Source organism: Rhinolophus sinicus, linkage group LG04 (genome assembly GCF_036562045.2).
Source record: "Rhinolophus sinicus isolate RSC01 linkage group LG04, ASM3656204v1, whole genome shotgun sequence".
Taxonomy (NCBI): domain Eukaryota; kingdom Metazoa; phylum Chordata; class Mammalia; order Chiroptera; family Rhinolophidae; genus Rhinolophus; species Rhinolophus sinicus.
Genome location: NC_133754.1, coordinates 123,922,271 through 123,937,658, shown reverse-complemented (window position 1 = coordinate 123,937,658; position 15,388 = coordinate 123,922,271). Strand labels below are relative to the sequence as shown.

The 15,388-nt window shown below is 34.7% G+C and overlaps 1 pseudogene; it reads right to left on the bottom strand.

The window, feature by feature from the left end:
* Positions 1-13,281: 13,281 nt before the first annotated feature.
* On the bottom strand, positions 13,282-14,836 carry LOC109436475 (eukaryotic translation initiation factor 2 subunit 3; annotated as a pseudogene).
* Between the last annotated feature and the right edge of the window lie 552 nt (positions 14,837-15,388).

Here is a 15,388-nt window from a genome sequence, read left to right as displayed (position 1 = left end):
CTCAATATAGTGCATAATTTCATAAATATTTCAATATTTCTATAGGACAAGTATTTTTAAGATTAATGTCATCAAATATGCAGTGAATATTCAAAAGTTCAAATGTCTCATAAATGCCATTTTTTACACTTTATTTGAATCAGGATCCAGTGCAAGTTCACACATTGCAAGTGGTTGATAACGTATTTTGTATGTTCACTCTCCTGCTGACTCTCCTGCCCTCTCCTTATCTTTCATGTCCCCCCCCCCCCCCCGGCCTCTCTCGTTTATTTGATGAGGAAACACAGTTTGTCCTGGAGAGTTTCATGTAATCCAGATCCCTATAGTGCAGTTCAACATAATCCTCTGTATTTCCTCTAAAGTGATAAATCAAATCTAGACAGATTTTTTTTTTCAAGAGTACTTCAGAGGAGGCATGGTATGTCTTCCTTTAGGAGCGTCATAATGTCTCATGTCTTGGATATCAGCAGCTATCAGCTTTTAATGCCTCTATTCATTAATTTGGTATGAGTTGCAAAAAAAATTACATTCCAATTCAGTTACCTCCATTTAAACACATGAAAATGAAGATGACAAAATTCCTGTTTGAATTAAAATTAAAAATAATATGCACAGTGTATTTTATACATTTTAACACAGTAAACAAGGAATCGATATTCCCTAGAGTTTAAAAATGGATCAGATATATACTATGAAATACATACTGGAGAAATGATTAGGAACAAAACCACAGGAAGAAAAAAATATAAGAATAATGAGACTATCTTAAAATACTAGGAAGAATGTTTTAAAATAACGGAAAATGAAAATTTAAAATAGTGGCAATAAAATTACAAACAGTTATTTAGAACATTAAAATTACAGAAAATTGGGGAGCTGGATTATGAACTCAAGAAAAAGACCAGGATGTAGAAAGAAATAAAGAGATTGAAATTATGATAGTTTAAAACATAAAATAGCAGAAGTTCTAACAAATCAGAGAATACATAATTCCAGAAGGAAAATACAATGAGCGGTGAAACTGACTTTCAGCATGACAGATGAGGAACTCTGGACTCGTTCACCAGCAAAACTAGTGAACATTGTTTTAAAAAAACAACACACAGTTAAAACCTTGTTATGGTCAAAGGACATACAGCAATTAAAGAAACATTCAAGAAAACTTAACTAAAATTTGGTAAAAACAGTGGGATACTGGAATTTGAACTGAGAATGCTTCTTCCTTCCCTTCCTATTCAGCAAGATGGAAACCTCAAAGTGGTGCAGCCAAGAGCATAAGGTCCCATCTCTTTCAGCTCCCAGTTGGAGGGCTATCATCCCAGGAGAGGCAGGATGTCAGTATTTCTCATCCTGCCCCCACTTATCTGTTATTGAATCAAAGTTTGGGGTAAGTGTGGACGACAGGTAGGGTTACTCTTTCTGCCAGCCACCAAGGGAGCTCTACCTTAGGAGTGGTGCTGCTGAAGATATTGGGACCCCAATGACCTTTCTTCCGGCTGATTAGGCAGTGATTCCATCCTGGGAGAGTCAAGCAAAAAAGAGCTAAAGGTGCAGTCCCCACCACCACCATCACTGAGGACTCAGGTCCTAAACTGGGAGTGTTACTCAGAAGCTTGCCATTGTCCCCCCTCCATAGCTGTAACTCAGAAACTTTGCCTGGAGTGGAGACTCCGAGGCCATAAACCAGAAAGCTCCTGTTCTCTTCCAACACAAACTGATTGCATTTGTAACAGTGTGGAGAAGTTCGAGCCCCAGGGTGCTCTCAAACACAGTGGAGGCTGTAGTGAAAGGCAATTGGGATGATATTGGTAGAATCATTGGACATAGGAACTAAACTGTAGACTGGCTAGTTTGCATGAGAGAACCTGGGAAGAACATAGCTTAATCTGGGATCAGAACTAATCTCAAGAACTGACTTCCAGAACTATCCTTTCAAAAGAGTCTGAACGTCCCTGGTTTATTGGTGAACAATTTATGCTCCAGGGGATTATTGAAAGCAATAAAGCAAGCACCCAGCAATTAGTCGAGTTTAACAGCTTGATGTGATCAGGGAAAGAGATAGCTAGAGAACCCTGTGAAAACCACTGTTAACCCATAGTGACTGTGGGGACAGAGCCCCAGAAAGTAGTTTCCAGGCTCTCGGCCTCACAGACAGGTGCTGGCTCAGGATGTAAATGGCCATCAACTGATTAGATGGCCATCAGCTGTGGCTACTTGGCGGTCAGCTGTAACCAGTGAGCCATTGGCCACTAATATAACTGCTGTGGCTACGCTAGCAAAAAATGGGGGCTAGCAAGAAGATGGCGGCTGAGCTAACAAGAGCGGATTGCAGAGAGGTGGATGCCGCCAGCAAGAATATAGTGATATGACTCCCCTACTTGTGGCTCCGTGGGTGTTCCTTTTTGGCCTCACCATATCCTGTGTTCTCTTGTGGGGAGCGGGAGCAGAGACCCTGCCTGTCACCCTGCACGACAAATGGCGCATCAAGCAGGGTGTCCTGCACGACAGTGACTGTGGTCATAACGCAAGGATACACTCCCTGAGAAGTAATATCAGAAGCTTACCAGTGCAGAAGAGAAACAGACGACTCAAATAATTCAGCCAGTTACTAAACAACACCCTCCCCCGCAAAAAAAAAACTAGCAAATAACAACAAGCACCAGAGGGGAGGCACCAGTACCCAGAGTTGCTACACTGTATTTTCTAAAATGTCCAGTTTCCAACTGTCCAATTTCCAAAAGTTACTAGTCATGCAAGGAAACAGGAAAGTATGACACATAGGCTGGGGGAACAAAGCAAACCACAGAAAATGCCTGTGAGAGCAACTAGATGTCAAACTTAAGTCTTCAGAGTAGCCATTGTAAATATGTTCAAAGAACAAAAGGGAACCAATGATTAAAGACTAGAAAAGGTATGGTGAAAACGTTGCAGCTAATAGAATATCAATAAAGAGACACAAATTATAAAAAATAAAAATCCTAGAGTTGAAAAGTACAATAAAAGAAGTGAAAATATATTGAAAGGGCTCAATAGTAGATTTGAATTAGCAGAAGAAATAATTAGCAAATTTGAAGAAAGATCAGTAGTGATTATGCAGCCTGAAAAACAAAGAAGGAAAAAAAATAAAAAATGAATAGGGCTTCAGAGAAATGTGGAACACTATTAAGTGCAGCAATATTTGAAGAAATCATGGCTGACAAACTTCTCAGATTTATTGAAAAACAGTAATTATACATCCAGGAAGCTCAACAAACTCCAGGTACAGGTAGGATAAGTATAGCGATCTACGAATAGAAACATGATAGTAAAACCGTGTAAAGCCAAAGACAAAATCTCTACAGGAGCAAGAAAAAGAAAAGAAAAAATGACTCATTACTTACAAGGAACAAAACCTTGACAAGAGCAAGAAAAAAAGAAAGAAATGACTCATTACTTACAAGGGACAAAATCTTGACATGAGCAAGAAAAAAAAATGAAAAAAATGACATTACTTACAAGGGAACCCCAATAATATTAAAATCTGACTTTTTAGCAGAAACAATGGAGACTAGAAGCCAGTGAGATAACATTCAAACTGCTCGAAGAAAGTATTACTCAATAATCCTATATTCTGCAAATATATCTTTAAAAAATAAAAACAAGTTAAAGGTACTCCCAGATAAACAAAAAGAGAATATTTGTTGCTAGCAGACCTCCTTACAAGAAATTCTAAAGGAAGTTAGCCTGAGAGTAAGTGACCCCAAATGGTAATTCGATTCTTAGGGAGAAAAAAAACCCAGACACTAGTAAAGGTAATTATGTAATTATAAAACAGCATAAATGTATATTTTTCTCCTTCTCATACCCAATTTAAAAAGCAATTGTATAAAACAGTATTATGTAATATGTTTTTGAACTTACAGTATATAGAAATGTAATATATTTCCTGATAACAGCACAAAGGAGGTTCATGGGAGCAAAGTTGTATTGGGCTAAGGAAATAACTCCAGATGGTAACTTGACTCTGCAAACATAAATTAAGAGAACCAGAAATTATAAATAAGATTAATATAGCGAAAGCTATAAACATATATTTGTTCTTATTTCTTCTCTTAGCTAGTCTGAAAGACATAACAATATATAAAGTAATAATTAAAACCATATATTGTTGGGTTTAAAATATTTATATATGTAATATGTATAACAGTAATAACAGAAAGTTATATAAGTGTAATGTTTATAAATCTCAGTGGAATTCAGTTAATATAAGTTTGAAGCTGATTCTGATAAATTAAAATATACATAGTAAGTAAGCCCTAGAGCAACCACTTAGAAAGTTACTCAAAAAATACATAGTGCAAAAATTATTAAAGAATTGAAAATCCACATTAGATAACATTAACTTGATGCAAAAGAGCAGTAAGAGGAATAGAGGAACAGAAAAGACATGAGACACATAGAAAACATAAAGTAAAATGGCAGATAATAAATCCAACTATATCAATAATAACATTAAATGTGATTGGCTTAAACAATCCAATCAAATGACAGAGATTATCAGACTGGATTAAAAAAATAAGATCCAATTATATGCTGTCTACAGGAGACACATTTTAAATTCGAATTACAAATATATTCAAATGTATACAAATATCAAATCATTATATTGTACACCTAAAACTAATATAATGTTACATGTCAATTATACCTCAACAAAAAAACACAAATCGATTCAAAGTAAAGGGATGGAAAAAGATACATTATGCAAAGAGCAACCACAAGAAAGCTGGAGTGGCTATACTAACATCAGAAAAAATTAGGCACTGAAAAAATTATTGCTAGAGATAAAGAGGGACATTTTACAGTGATAAGAGTCAGCACATGAGGAAAATATAACAATTATAAACATATATTCACCTAATAACAGAGCATGAAAATATATGAAGCAAAACTAAGACAAATGAAGGAAGAAATAGACAAGTCAACAATAATAGTTGGAGATTTCAATACCCCACTTCCAATAATGGATAGGATAGAACCGCTAGCAAGAAGATCAGCAAAGAAATAGAAGACTTAGACAACACTGTAACCCAACCATTTATAGAACACTCCACATAAGAAGACAAGAAGAATATTCTCAAGTGTACATGGGACATTTTCGGCATAGACCATAGGCCATAAAAGAAGCCCCAATTAATTTAAAGTATAGAGGATAATAATTAAAAGATTGTTTTTAATAAAGTATGCAGGATAAAATAATTATAAGATTAAAAGGACAGAAATGATACAAAGTATGTTTTCCAACACTAGAAATCAAAACAAGGAAAATAGGAAACTTCACATATGGAAATTAAACTTCACATATGGAAATTAAACAATACACTCCTAGAGAACTAATGGATCAAAGAAGAAATCAAATCTAACTTAAAAAAACCTTTGAGATGGATAAAAATGAAGACATGTACCAAAACAGGAGATGCAGCAAAAGCAGTCCTTACAGAGACATTTTTCTATTTTTTTAAACATCTCAAATCAATAATGTACCTTCTACTTTAAGATACTAGAAAAAGAAAAGCAAAATAAACCTAAAGAAAGAAGAAAAAAAATAGTAGATTCAAGTGCAAAATAATAAAATAGAGAATAAAAAAATAATAGAAAAATCAATTTAAAAACCTGATTCTCTGAAAATATCAACAAAATTGATAAAACTTTTTAGCTTGATTAATCAAAATGAAAGAGATAGGACACAAATTACTAGAATTATACATGAAAGAGGGGACACTCCTACTGATCTTATAAAAATAAAAAGGATAAAAGAATATTATGAACAATTATATGCCATCAAATTAGATAACCTAGATAAAATGGCAAGTCCTAGAAATACACAAACTTCCAAAACTGACTCAAGAAGAAATAGACAATCTGAATGGATCTGTAATGCAACAAAAAAGTGGAGATTAAATTAGTAATCAAAACACAACTCACAATGATCACTTCAATAAATGCAGAAAAACCATTTGACAAAATTCAACATGCTTTCATGATAAAACTTTCATCAAACTAGGTATAGAAAGAAATTATCTTAACATTATAAAGGCCATATATGAAAAGTCTACATCATACCAAATAGTGAAAAACTAAAAGTTTTTCCTTTAAGATCAGAAACAAGGCAAGGATGCCCATTCTTGCCATTTCTATTTGACATAATACTAGAATTCCTAGCCACAGCAATTAGACAAGAAATAAAAGGCATTTAAATTGGAAAGGAAGAAGTAAAACTGTCTCTATTTGCAGATGACATGATCTTATTTGTAGAAAACCCTAAGGACTCAAAAAAAACTGTTAGAAATAATAAATGAATTCAGTAAATCTGTAGGATACAAAATCAATATACAAATATCAGTTGCATTTCCATAACTAATAACAAACAATACGGAAAGAAAACAATCCCACTTGTAGTAGCTTCAAAAAGAATAAAATGTTTAGGAATAAGCTTAAGTAATCAGGTGAAAGACTTGTGTAATGAAAACTTCAAAACATAGATGAATGACGTTAAAAAAGACACAAATTATTGGAAAGACAGCCTGTGGTCATGGATTGGAAGAATTAAGATTGTGAAAATCTCCATACTACCTAAATTGATCTATAGATTTAAAGCAATCTCAATCAAAATCCCAGTGGCATTTTATTCAGAAATGGAAAAAAATCCTAAAATTTATATAGAACCAGAAAGGATACAGAATAGTCAAAATAATCTTGAGAAAATAGAACAAAGCTAGACACATCATACTTCCTAATTTCAAAATATATTACAAAGCTATAGTAAATAAAACAGTGTGGTACTGGCATAAAGACAGATGTATAAACCACTAGAACAGAAAAGGGAACTCCAAAGTAAATCAACACATATACAGTCAACTGATCTTCAACAAGGGTGCCAGAAATAAAAATAATTGGAAAAGAAAAATGATAAATGGTATTGGGAAAACTGTATATCCACATGCAAAAGAATAAAGTTGGATCCTTACCTTACACCATATACAAAAATTACTCAAATGCATTAAAGATTTAAACATAAGACCTAAATCACTAAAACTAAAATAAAATATAGGGGGAAAGCTTCAGACATTGGATTTGGCAATGATTTCTTCCATATGACACCAAAGCAAAGGCAACAAAAGTAAAAATAGACAACATCAAACTTTTATGGTTCTGTGCATCAAAGGACACAATCAATAGACTGAAAGGGTAAGTGATGGAATGAGAGAAAATATTTACAGACCACATATCTGATAAGGGGTTAATACCCAGAATATATAAAGAATTCCTACAACTCAAAAACAAATAAACAAATAACCTGATTAAAATATGGGCAAGAACTTGAATAGACTTTTCTCCAAACATAATATATAAATGGTCAACAGACAAATGAAAAGATGCTCAACATCACTAATCATTATAAAAATGCAAATCAAAATCATACTGAGATATCACCTCATACCCATTAGGATGGCTACTATCAAAAAACAGAAAATAGCAAATATTTCCATGTAATCCAGCAATCCCACTTCTGAGTACATATGCGAAAGAATTGAAAGCAGGATCCTGAAGAGATTTTCACACACCCATGTTCATAGCAGCTTTATTCACAAGAGCCAAGAGGTGGATGGAACACAAATATCCATCAATAGAAGAATGGATAAACAAACTATGACATACAAACAATGGACTATTATTATTCAGCCTTAAAAAGGAAGGAAATACTGTCACATGCTACAACGTGGGAGAAACTTGAGGACATTATGCTAAGTAAAATAAGCCATCGCAAAAAGGCAAATATTGTATAATTCCACTTATATGATGTATCTAAAGTAGTCAAGATTATAGAAACAGAAAATAGAATGGGGATTGCCAGGGGCAATGGGGGAGGGGAAATGGAGAGTTGTTTAATGGGTATAGAGTTTTAACTTTGCAAAATGAAAAAGTCCTAGCCATTTGTAGCCCAATTATGTGACTATACTTAACACTACTAAACTGTACACTTAAAAATGGTTGATGGTCAATTTTATGGAATATGTTTTACCACAATTAAGAAAAAATACATACTCTAAAAATTGCAAAACATTGTAGCTTGAAAGGAATTAATGATCTAAATAAATGAAAAAATATCCTATACTTATAGATCAGAAGACTTAATATTATTAAGATGGCAATACTCCCCAAATTGCTCTACAGATTCAACACAGAATTACATGGAGTTTACAAAACCGCAATCAAAGTGAGAGATTTTTATTTTTTCTTTCGTAGTAATTGGTACATCAAACAGACAAAAAAAGAGATACCTTAATTTAGATATAGAAGATTTGAACAACATAATTATCAAACTTGATTAAATAAACATATCCTATATGTGGCAATTAGAAAAGTTACATTCTTTTCAAAAACATGTTATATTTACAAGAAATGATGACATTTTAGTACACAAATCATGTCTCAAGAAATTTTAAAATAACTATCAGAGGTTTTACCCTCCAACCACAAAAGTGAAGTTCAATAAAAATAAAAAAATCATGGCTGAGTAATATTCCATTGTATATATGTACCACATCTTCTTTATCCAATCATCTATCAAAGGACACTTCAGTTGTTTCCATTCTACTACTCAGCCACAAGAAAAGATGAAATACTGCCATTTGCAACAACATGGATGGATCTTGAGATTATCAAGCTAAGCAAAAATAGTCAGACAGAAAAAGTCGAGAACCATATGACTTCACTCATATGTGGGATATAAAACTGAAAATAGCAAATGAACAAGACAAACAAGCAAAAACTTACAGACACAGATAACAGTTCAGTGGTTACCAGAGGGTACAGGAGAAAAGGAGATAGGTAAAGGGGGTCAAATATATGGTGATGGAAGGAGAATTGACATTGGGTGGTGAACACAGTGCAATATATAGATGATGTATTATAGAATCGTACACTTGAAACCTTATAATTTTACTAACCAAGGTAACCGCAATAAATTTAATAAAAATAAAATAAAAATCATAAATATTATTTGTAAGTTTAAAAATACATTTCTAAATAATTCATATGTAAACGAATAAAGTATAATTGGAAAACTTGATTACATATCAAACTATGAAATGCAGCTAAATCTTAACACCTAGAAGAAAATTTATAACTTTTAAATGCTTCTGCTTGAAAGAAGGAAAACAAAAAAAATTGCAAGTGCAATCAGTCAATGGTACAAGGATTTGAAAAAAAGAATAAAAACTGTTATTAACAGGGGAAATGTATAAATAGGAAATCCAAGATTAGATTTATGGACAAATTATTATAACTACTATGTGAGTTCAGCAGGTTTACTGGATATAATCCATTGTAAAAATCTATAAAAATCCATTGTATCCTTATAGGAAATCAATGAACATTTAGAGATATACTTTTAAAAGATCCTATTTATAATACAACAAAAATAAGGTCTCTAGGAAAACAGCTAAGAAAAAATGTATAATAGGTTTGTGGAGAAAATACAAAAGTTTATTGAAAGACTCTAAATAAAGCTGAAATAAATGGAGTGGTCTTCATGGATAGAAAGACTCAATGTTACAAAATCGTTAGTTTTCCTCAAGGTAAACCATCCAATGCAAATTTGATAAAAAAAAATTTTTTAGACAGTTGAGCTATTAAAACATTTTGTATTATTTCACGACAAAATCAATGTTAAGTTTAACAGAGTATGAGGAAGTTTAGTGAAGCTTGAAAATTAAAAGGAAGGCAGAGTTCTAATAGCACTTTGACTATCTCAGAAAGAATCACACATCAGGCACAAAAAATTGGTAGAATTTTGGCTGCTTATATTTTGCTGTAGCTTTTCCTATTGTTATTAACTATAAAATCCTTAAAGGAGCCTTTCTTAAGAGTCAAAGAGATGAAATCGGGTGGCCGTGGAGACTACATCATCCCCGCCCCCCTTTGCTAGGTGTGTGGAGGAAAATAAAAGGGTAATCACAGCTGCAAAAACAAGGAAAGAAGACCAAGACCCAGGAGCCAGCCACACAGATGGAATGGGAATTTGGGGAACCCACGTGGGCCTGGAAAGACCTGTGAAGTTTTCTGATAGGATGCTTGCAAACAATAGCATCACAATACAAGTAAAATTAATTAAAAAAAAAAAAACAGAAGGGGAGGAAAAAGCAAAGGTAAATAAGCTAATTATACTAGTGGCAAGAGTTACTCTGTACTATGATCAAGTTCCAAATTTGATTCTGAGATTTTTAGCTGCCAAGAAAAATAAAAAGGAGGAAGTATGACAAATGTTATACCGTGCTCATTAGTAGAAATGAGGCAACATATTAAGTCCACAATAAATTCCTAAGTAAAAATTATACAAGAAATAGCTGTCAGTGTGGATTCTTACATGCAAGAAACAGATGCCATCTGCAGCTGAGTAAGCAAAAATAGTAATTCACTACATAGATATTGGGATAGCTCACGGAATCCACAATGATGGACAGAGGTACAGGCTCAAGGCTAACCCGCTAGGGAAAAACGCACTGAAAGATGTTTCAGAATTGGTCTGGAGAAAGAACTGTTCCCTCCAGAGCTGAAGATACTGTCACTTCCATGTGCAGATCTAGTGTAGCCAGTGTCAAATCCTATTACGGCAGCTTCTGATTGGTAGAGCCTCGGTCATATGTCTGTGCCTTAGCTGCAAAACAGGAAGAGAAATTAAGTGTCTGGCATTTTTAGTTCCTGTTATACAAACCAGATGTTTATATTTATAAGATTAGGAATTCTGCAGACATAAAGTGGTTTTGCTGTGGGGCAGCCAAAATAGATAATAAATGTCCTGACAATATAGATCACCCACCTCTGAGTTTGTGTGTGATCAATGAAGTCAATCCTGGGAAGGGCTTAAACTAAGGTTGCAAATTGTTACTTGTAACTACCATATGGCTCAGAAATTCCACTTCTGGGTATTTCCCCATGAAAACAAAAACACTAATTAGAAAAGATATATGCACTCCTATGTTCATCGCAGCATTATTAACAATAGCCAAGATATGGAAGCAACCTAAGTGTCCATCACTGGATAAATAAAGAGGTGGTATGCAATGCAGTATTATTCAGCCATAAAAAAGAATGAAATTTTGCCATTTGTAACATGGATTGACCTAGAGGGTTATTATGCTAAGTGAAATAAATCAGACAGGGAAAGACCAATACTGTATGATTTCACTTATATGTGGAACCTAATAAAACAAAATAGAAATAGAATCATCAGAGAACAAACTGATGGTTGCCAGAGGGAAGGTGACTGGGGGGATGGGTGAAAAGCGTGAAGGGGAATAAGTGGTACAAACCTCCAGTTATAAAAGAAATAATAATCTACAGCACAGGGAAAATAGTATTATCATAATAACTTTGTATGGTGACAGGTGGTTACTCAACATTGTGGTGATTACATTGTAAGGAATACAAATGTCAAATCACTATATTGTACACCTGAAACTAATATACTATTGCATGTCCTCTCTCATTTTAAAAAAAATAAATTACATTGAGTTACAAGAAGTTACTTGTGCCCATATTGACTTACTTACCTAACTATTCTCAATCCAATGATGTATTATAACCCTGCATTTATATACTGTTTTTAGTAGAAGCTCTTAATACATCAAGCATTCTTGGATCAATTTAACTTGATGGAGGAGTAGAATCCAGAATTCCTGGAGGAGTGGATAGAATAGCTAATCCTTTCTATTATCCCTAGGGCTCTTAATAAACTGAGTTCATCAATTAAAAAAGCAAATGATTATGTCAAGAACATAAATATTAACGCATGATGTTTGTTTGCTTTACAAAGAAATTGTCACTATATGAATATAAACTGAAATTTCCACCAAAATATAAATCTCAAACGTGACAGGTATATATGAAGAAGTGAAACTTGTAATAATTATTAGAATTTATTGGGAAGATTAATTCAACTACATGCATAACCATCTCAAAATTGGCTCTGTTGTCTTCTGAGTATTCCCTGAGTGCGAGTAAGGAAGGAGGATTCTGTAACTGCCGGTTTCTTTCTGTGGCATTGCGTGGAGCCTGCTGTGTTACATGACTTCGGTTGCAGGCTATTTCAGAAGGCAGGTGCAAGTACAGTATATATTTAGAGGATGGCTGCCAGTAAGCATGGGTGAGGCATGCTTAGGCTCGCTGCAAAAGGATGATCCTTGGCTTCTATGGACAAGTTAGCTTGAAACACACAACCTAAGACTGCAAAAAGAATCACCAAGGCCAACCCTAAACCAGTGTCTAAAATGTCCTCTACTAATAATATAATGTGTGGAATTAGAAAGAAATGTTCCTAGAAGGAGAAGAGAGGGAAAATACAGAGCAAAGTCACTGGCCAAAGAAGAAGGTCCCTTTCAGCTGCTCCCAGAGCTGCCCTCTGTCCCGGGGCACTCTCGGCTTCTCTCCATATTTCCATCAAAACCGCTTGTCTACTGCTCTTGCTTCATTAACCCAGGCACTGTGTGAGTCACTTGTTTGCCAGTAAATGCAGACAGGCCTTGGTAATTATTAAACAGCATGAACAAACAATCCAGACTCACTAAAAATAAAAAAATACACATTAGACATCAGAGCTAGGATGAAGCAGAGAAAGGGAAAAAAATTCAGGGCAGAAAGAGTTATCTGATGATGCAAGAAATTGTTTTGGTGTTTGTTGCTGCTGATTAATAAGGATTGATTTAATTTTTGCTGTAAAGGATAATTTCATTTGAACGTATTAATTTCTTTTCACTCAAAATTGCAAAGATAAAGCAACATAAAATATGAAGCAAAGGGGAGTGGCTGGTTAGCTCACTTGGTTAGAGCACGGGCTCTTAACAACAAGGTTGCCTGCTGGATTCCCGCAAGGGATGGTGGGCTGTGCCCCCTGCAACTAGACTGAAAACTGCGACTGGCCTTGGAGCTCATGGAAAAACACATTGTTCCCCAATATTCCCCCACCCCCCAAAAAAAATAAATAAAAAAAAAGAAGCAAAGGGAAACTAGTTTTCAAGAATTTGTGTCTTCAAGTTTTTACTGGTGTAGCAATCCTTTCAGGCCTGGAGCTAGTCAAAGATGAATCATTAATATAAGAAGAAAAACTTTATTTCAAACAGGTTCAGTGGAATGTGTCCTATAGCAAAGGCTAGTTGTAGCAAAGTTTCATTTCAAACCTGCGTTGATATATAAATTAGGTGTTATTTAGGAATGATTAATTTCTGGGAGAATGTAATTCACTACAACATTACGCCAATTTTTGCATTTATTGTAGACCCTATTTTAGTGCTAGAGGTTAAATTTTCATCACCAAAAAATGAGAATAACAACTATTACTAACGTAGTGAGCTGTGAAATTCATTCCCCAGGATTGCTTTGAAAATATAACTCCTAGGTTGTTAAGAAAAAATCTCACATTATCCAAATGTATTATTGAACTGAAATTCTTCAGTCATCATCTACTGTTGGTTTTATTGTCATTCCTCTTATTTGACCTCAACCAATTAAACACCAGTGTTTCTCAACTATTTGGCTAAGGGCATTCTTTTCTACTACTGTGCACACAGGATTAGTCAAAATGATTTGGCCCAAATCAGCCTCGACTGCACAAAGTCCTCCTCCTTTCCACAGGGGTCCTATATTCACCATGAGCACTTCCTCCTTAGACAACTTTTGTACATTTCCTGCTTTCTTATCACCTTCAGTGCGTCCACCTGCCACCTAGCAGCTGTCTAAGCAGGAAATGAGAGATTTCCAACTCTGTGAAGATCTCAGATAAAGCTCCAACTGTACCAAGTCTGTCAGCCTGGCACAAAGTGGGGTCAATTTTTGTTCCTACTTCAATAAGACCACCTGGAGCAGCACACTGAAGATTTTTTGTTCTGTAAACAGTGACACAATTTTGGAAAAGATTGATTTACACATGAGTTTTCCTTCACTATCTTTGGAAATAATACCAGGCTGACTTCTATAGTCTGGCCCACCTCTCACACTACTCTTAGAATACAGCCACAAACTATTCCCCGCTTAAGGTCATCAACTTCACAGCCAGGTTTGTTGACATCAAAGGACCTAATAAGAATAAGTCTGGGTTCTGAAATAAAATCTCTTGGGGGTACTGGAATTTTCTTCACTATGTACTCACAGACAACTTCAATATTGTATCTCAGCTGAGTATAAATTGGAATAATAAGAGCTCTTGCTACCATACCTTGCACACATGCAAGAATCTGTTTATACTGTTCTTTAGCCTGGCTTTCTTTTACCAAATCAATTTTATGTTATAGAATCAAAATATGCTTCAGTTTCATGATTTCTGCAGCTGTGAAGTGTTCCAAAGCCTGAGGCTGAGGACAAGACTCATTACCAGCCATCAAAAGGAGAGGTGCATCAAGGCCAGGGCAGTGAGCAAAGGAGACATCTCTGACTAATTTGAGATTCCCTTTGGTCCCTGGAATATCTGTAGGAAACTGATTGTGTGTTCTACTTCCACAAGATCTATAGCATTCTGGAGGAGAACAACTTGAGTCATCAAATTTATAAGGCTTAGCATTAGCATATCCACGCTTGATGGCAATATTTCTTTCTAGTTCAGTTTTGAACCTGACAGTGTGAACTTTAGAAATAGTTTTTACAACTGTGAATTTCCCATGAGCTACATGACCAATTGTACCTGTATTAATTATGGCTCATCTGCTGATAACTTCGTGTGAAAGTGGCATCAACTTGGTAACATCCAAGGTGATGAGATCCGATGCAGCTGCCCCGGAGTTACTCCAGTCTCGCCCTTTGCCATCTTGTCTGGAAAGAAGGACTGATTTTTAACACCATATTTTCAGCATATAATTGTCTCAACCTCCTTAGAACATCATTAGGGTCAACGTTGTTCAGAATCTGTCATTTTTTGGGAGGAAAATATAAAATTGCTTAGAGCTAATATCATGAGCTTTTTTTTATTATTATTATTCCTTAGTGAAAAGAAGCCAACAAATTATAGCCAACATACCTTCAAAAATATATTGGTTTAGGTTGGTGATGTTTTTCCCAAAATTTTCCATTAATATTTGTAATTACATACACACACACACACACACACACACACACACACACACATACACACCACAAAATCACTGACTTTTCCAAGAATAGGGAGGACTAAAAAAATGTGAAAATCTTTCACCACAGAAAATTAGAAGTACTGGAAAAAATGTAGCAAACATTCTGTTAAGTGTATATGTGATTTCAATAAAGTGAAAGAATTTCCAAGGGCTCCAAAACAAGATAGAACCTAAAAACAAAACAGTAAGAGGATGGGAGGGGGAGTTTTGGATATTAGGGATCAATATTT